Source organism: Triticum dicoccoides, chromosome 5B (assembly GCF_002162155.2).
Source record: "Triticum dicoccoides isolate Atlit2015 ecotype Zavitan chromosome 5B, WEW_v2.0, whole genome shotgun sequence".
Classification (NCBI taxonomy): Eukaryota; Viridiplantae; Streptophyta; class Magnoliopsida; order Poales; family Poaceae; genus Triticum; species Triticum dicoccoides.
In genome coordinates, this window is record NC_041389.1 from 8,246,890 (window position 1) to 8,253,590 (window position 6,701).

Here is a 6,701-nt window from a genome sequence, read left to right on the forward strand (position 1 = left end):
GAGTTATTTCCATGATTAACGAACCCCGGGGTGCGTTTACGTGTCGGTCATGAACACTCACAGTTTTGGCCGATTCTGGCCCGTTTCGTGGATTATTACTCACAGTTTTGGGGTCCCGGTGTGATTTCCACGGTGAACGAACCCCGGGGTGCGTTTACGTGTCGGTCATCAACACTCACAGTTTTGGCCGATTATTTCCCATTTCGTGGCCTATTACTCACTGTTTTGGGGCCCCGGAGTGATTTCCACGATTAACGAACCCCGGGGTGCGCTTGCCTGTCGGTTATCAACCCTCGCGGTTTTTGTCGATTCTGACCCGTTTCATGAAATATTACTCACCGTTTTAGGGTCCCAAAGTGATTCCATGGTTGTTGAACCCCAAGGTGCACTTAAGACTAGGTCATCAACAATCGCAGTTTGGACCAATTCTGGCCCGTTTGTTGGACTATTACTTAGTTTTGGGGGTCCCGGAGTGATTTCCACAATTTGCGAAACCCGTGTGCGTTTATGTGTCGGTCATCAACACTCAGAATTTTGGCCGACTCTGGTCCGTTTCGTGCACTATTACTCACCGTTTTGGGATCCCAGAGCGATTTCCATGGTTGTTGAACCTCAAGGTGCACTCACGTGTCGGTCATCAACACTCAATGTTTTGGCCGATTCTGGCCCGTTTCGTGGAATATTACTCAGTGTTTTGGGGTCTCGGAGTGATTTCCACGGTTAAAGAACCGCGGGGTGCGTTTACGTGTCGATCATTAACAATCACAGTTTTGGCTGATTCTGACCCGTTTTGTGGTGTATTACTCACTGTTTTGGGGTCCCGGGGTGATTTCCACGATTAACGAACTGCGGGGTGCGTTTACATGTCGGTCATCAACATCACGGTTTTGGCCGTTTCTGGCCCTTTTCATGGATTATTACTCACTGTTTTGGGGTCCCAGAGTGATTTCCACGATTAACGAACCCCGGGTTGCGTTTACGTTTCGGTCATCAACAGTCGCAGTTTTGGCCGATTCTGGCCCGTTTCATGGACTAATACTCACTATTTTGGGGTCCCGGAGTGATTTGCACGATTAATGAACCCCTGGGTGCGTTTACGTGTAGGTCATAAACAATCACGGTTTTTGTCGATGCTGACCCTTTTCGTGGACTATTACTCAATCTTTTGGGCCCAGAGCGATTTCCATGGTTGTTGAACCCCCATGGTGTGATTACGGTCGATCATCAACAATCGCAGTTTGGGCCGATTTTGGCCCGTTTCTTGCACTATTACTTAGTTTTGGAGGTCCCGGAGTGATTTCAACGATTGATGAACTCCGGGGTGCGCTTACGTGTCGGTCATCAAGACTCACAATTGCCCTTTTACTCACCGTTTTGGCGTCCCAAAGCGATTTCCATGATTGCAAATCCCCGGGGTGCGTTCACGTGTCCGTTGTCAACAGTAACAGTTTTGGCCAATTCTGATACGTTTTGTGGACTATTACTCACCATTTTGGGGTCCCGAAGCGATTTACATAGTTTTTGAACCCCAAGATGCGTTTACGTGTCGGTCATGAACACTCACAGTTTTGGCCGATTCTGGCCCGTTTCGTGGATTATTACTCACTGTTTTGGGGTCCAGGTATGATTTCCACGATTAATGAACCCCGGGGTGCGTTTACGTGTCGATCATCAACACTCGCAGTTTTGGCCGATTCTGGCTCGTTTTGTGACTATTACTCACTGTTTTGGGCTTCCGGAGTGATTTCCATGATTAACGAACTCCGGAGTGCATTTACTTGTCGGTCATCAACACTCGCGGTTTTTGTCAATTCTGACCCGTTTCGTAGACTAATACTCACCGCTTTGGGGTCCCAAAGTGATTTCCATGGTTGTAGAACCCCAAGGTGCGATTACGTGTAGGTCATCAACAATCGCAGTTTGGGCCGATTCTGGCCCATTTCTAGGACTATTGCTTAGTTTTGCAGGTCCCGGAGTGATTTCCACGATTTACGAACCCCGCGGTGCGTTAACGTGTCGGTCATCAATAATCACAATTTTGGCCGATTCTGGTCCGTTTCGTGCACAATTACTCACCATTTTGGGGTCCAAAGCGATTTCCATGGTTGTAGAACCCCAAGGTGCACTCAAGTGTCGGCCATCAACACTCATAGTTTTGGCCGATTCTGGCCTGTTTCGTGGACTATTAATCACTCTTTTGGGGTCCGGGAGTGATTTCCACGGTTAACGAACCGCGGGGTGCGTTTACGTGTCAGTCATCAACACTCACAGTTTTGGCCGATTCTGGCACATTTTGTGCACTATTACTCACTGTTTTGGGGTGCTGGAGAGATTTCCACGATTAACGAACCGCGGGGTGCGTTTACGTGTTGTTCATCAACACTCACAGTTTTGGCCGATTCTTTCCTGTTTCATGGACTACTACTCACTGTTTTGAGGCCCCGGAGTGATTTCCACGATTAACGAACCCCGGGGTGCGCTGACTTGTCGGTTATCAACACTCGCGGTTTTTGTCGATTCTGACCCGTTTCGTGGAATATTACTAACCGTTTTGGGGTCCCAAAGCGATTTCCATGGTTGTTGAACCCCAAGGTGCACTTAAGTGTACGTCATCAACAATCGCAGTTTCGGCCGATTCTGGCCCGTTTCTTGGACTATTACTTAGTTTGGGGGGTCCCGGAGTGATTTCCACAATTTGCGAACCCCGTGGTGTGTTTATGTGTCGGTCATCAACTCTCACAATTTTGGCCGATTCTGGTCCGTTTCGTGCACAATTACTCACCATTTTGGGGTCCCAGAGCGATTTCCATGGTTGTTGAACCCCAAGGTGCACTCAAGTGCCGGCCATCAACACTCATAGTTTTGGCCGATTCTGGCCTGTTTCGTGGACTATTACTCACTCTTTTGGGGTCCGGGAGTGATTTCCACGGTTAACGAACCGCGGGGTGCGTTTACGTGTCAGTCATCAACACTCACAGTTTTGGCCGATTCTGGCACATTTTGTGCACTATTACTCATTGTTTTGGGGTGCTGGAGAGATTTCCACGATTAACGAACCGCGGGGTGCGTTTACGTGTTGTTCATCAACACTCACTGTTTTGGGGCCCCGGAGTGATTTCCGCGATTAACGAACCCCGGGGTGCGCTGACTTGTCAGTTATCAACACTCGCGGTTTTTGTCGATTCTGACCCGTTTCGTGGAATATTACTCACCGTTTTGGGGTCCCAAAGCGATTTCCATGGTTGTTGAACCCCAAGGTGCACTTAAGTGTAGGTCATCAACAATCGCAGTTTCGGCCGATTCTGGCCCTTTTCTTCGACTATTACTTAGTTTGGGGGGGTCCCGGAGTGATTTCCACAATTTGCCAACCCCGTGGTGCATTTATGTGTTGGTCATCAACACTCACAATTTTGGCCGATTCTGGTCCTTTTCGTACACTATTACTCACCGTTTTTGGGTCCTAGAGCGATTTCCATGGTTGTTGAACCCCAAGGTGCACTCACGTGTCGGTCATCAACACTCATAGTTTCGGCCAATTCTGGCTCGTTTCGTGGACTATTACTCACTGTTTTCGGGGTCCCGGAGAGATTTCCACGGTTAATGAACCGCGGGGTGCGTTTACGTGTCGGTCATCAACACTCACAGTTTTGGCCGATTCTAGCCCGTTTTGTGGTGTATTACTCATTGTTTTGGGGTCCCAGGTTGATTTTCCACGATTAACGAACCGCAGGGTGCCTTTATGTGTCGGTTATCAACACTCATGATTTTGGCCGATTCTGGCCCGTTTCGTGCGCTTTTACTCACCGTTTTGGCGTCCCAGAGTGATTTCCACGATTGCAAATTCCCGGGGTGCGTTCACGTGTCCGTTGTCAACAGTAACAGTTTTGGCCAATTCTGATGCGTTTTCTGGACTATTACTCACCATTTTCGGGTCCCGAAGTGACTTACATAGTTTTTGAACCCCAAGGTGCGTTTACGTGTCGGTCATGAACACTCATAGTTTTTGCCGATTCTAGCCCATTTCGTGGATTATTACTCACTGTTTTTGGGTCCCGGTATTATTTCCACGATTAATGAACCCCAGGGTGCGTTTACGTGTCGGTCATCAACACTCATAGTTTTGGCAGATTCTGGCACATTTTGTGGACTATTACTCACTGTTTTGGGGTCCCGGAGAGATTTCCACGATTAACGAACCGCGGGGTGCGTTTACGTGTCGGTCATCAACACTCACAGTTTTGGCCGATTCTTTCCTGTTTCATGGACTACTACTCACTGTTTTGGGGCCCCGGAGTGATTTCCATGATTAACGAACCCCGGGGTGCGCTGACTTGTCGGTTATCAACACTCGCGGTTTTTGTCGATTCTGACCCGTTTCGTGGAATCTTACTAACCATTTTGGGGTCCCAAAGCGATTTCCATGGTTGTTGAACCCCAAGGTGCACTTAAGTGTACGTCATCAACAATCGCAGTTTCGGCCGATTCTGGCCCGTTTCTTGGACTATTACTTAGTTTGGGGGGTCCCGGAGTGATTTCCACAATTTGCGAACCCCGTGGTGCGTTTATGTGTCGGTCATCAACTCTCACAATTTTGGCCGATTCTGGTCCGTTTCGTGCACAATTAATCACCATTTTGGGGTCCCAGAGCGATTTCCATGGTTGTTGAACCCCAAGGTGCACTCAAGTGCCGGCCATCAACACTCATAGTTTTGGCCGATTCTGGCCTGTTTCGTGGACTATTACTCACTCTTTTGGGGTCCGGGAGTGATTTCCACGGTTAACGAACCGCGGGGTGCGTTTACGTGTCAGTCATCAACACTCACAGTTTTGGCCGATTCTGGCACATTTTGTGCACTATTACTCACTGTTTTGGGGTGCTAGAGAGATTTCCACGATTAACGAACCGCGGGGTGCGTTTACGTGTTGTTCATCAACACTCATAGTTTTGGCCGATTCTTTCCTGTTTCATGGACTACTACTCACTGTTTTGGGGCCCCGGAGTGATTTCCGCGATTAACGAACCCCGGGGTGCGCTGACTTGTCAGTTATCAACACTCGCGGTTTTGTCGATTCTGACCCGTTTAATGGAATATTACTCACCGTTTTGGGGTCCCAAAGCGATTTCCATGGTTGTTGAACCCCAAGGTGCACTTAAGTGTAGGTCATCAACAATCGCAGTTTCGGCCGATTCTGGCCCGTTTCTTGGACTATTACTTAGTTTGGGGGGGTCCCGCAGTGATTTCCACAATTTGCGAACCCCGTGGTGCATTTATGTGTTGGTCATCAACACTCACAATTTTGGCCGATTCTGGTCCGTTTCGTACACTATTACTCACCGTTTTGGGGTCCTAGAGCGATTTCCATGGTTGTTGAACCCCAAGGTGCACTCACGTGTCGGTCATCAACACTCATAGTTTCGGCCAATTCTGGCTCGTTTCGTGGACTATTACTCACTGTTTTGGGGTCCTGGAGAGATTTCCACGGTTAATGAACCGCGGGGTGCGTTTACGTGTCGGTCATCAACACTCACAGTTTTGGCCGATTCTAGCCCGTTTTGTGGTGTATTACTCATTGTTTTGGGGTCCCAGGTTGATTTTCCACGATTAACGAACCGCAGGGTGCCTTTATGTGTCGGTTATCAACACTCATGATTTTGGCCGATTCTGGCCCGTTTCGTGCTCTTTTACTCACCGTTTTGGCGTCCCAGAGCGATTTCCACGATTGCAAATTCCCGGGGTGCGTTCACGTGTCCGTTGTCAAAAGTAACAGTTTTGGCCAATTCTGATGCGTCTTCTGGACTATTACTCACCATTTTGGGGTCCCAGAGCGATTTCCATGGTTGTTGAACCCCAAGGTGCACTCAAGTGACGGCCATCAACACTCATAGTTTTGGCCGATTCTGGCCTGTTTCGTGGACTATTACTCACTCTTTTGGGGTCCGGGAGTGATTTCCACGGTTAACGAACCGCGGGGTGCGTTTACGTGTCAGTCATCAACACTCACAGTTTTGGCCGATTCTGGCACATTTTGTGCACTATTACTCACTGTTTTGGGGCCCCGGAGTGATTTCCGCGATTAACGAACCCCGGGGTGCGCTGACTTGTCAGTTATCAACACTCGCGGTTTTTGTCGATTCTGACCCGTTTCATGGAATATTACTCACCGTTTTGGGGTCCCAAAGCGATTTCCATGGTTGTTGAACCCCAAGGTGCACTTAAGTGTAGGTCATCAACAATCGCAGTTTCGGCCGATTCTGGCCCGTTTCTTGGACTATTACTTAGTTTGGGGGGGTCCCGCAGTGATTTCCACAATTTGCGAACCCCGTGGTGCCTTTATGTGTTGGTCATCAACACTCACAATTTTGGCCGATTCTGGTCCGTTTCGTGCACTATTACTCACCGTTTTGGGGTCCTAGAGCGATTTCCATGGTTGTTGAACCCCAAGGTGCACTCACGTGTCGGTCATCAACACTCATAGTTTCGGCCAATTCTGGCACGTTTCGTGGACTATTACTCACTGTTTTGGGGTCCCGGAGAGATTTCCACGGTTAACGAACCGCGGGGTGCGTTTACGTGTCGGTCATCAACACTCACAGTTTTGGCCGATTCTTTCCTGTTTCATGGACTACTACTCACTGTTTTGGGGCCCCGGAGTGATTTCCACGATTAACGAACCCCGGGGTGCGCTGACTTGTCGGTTAT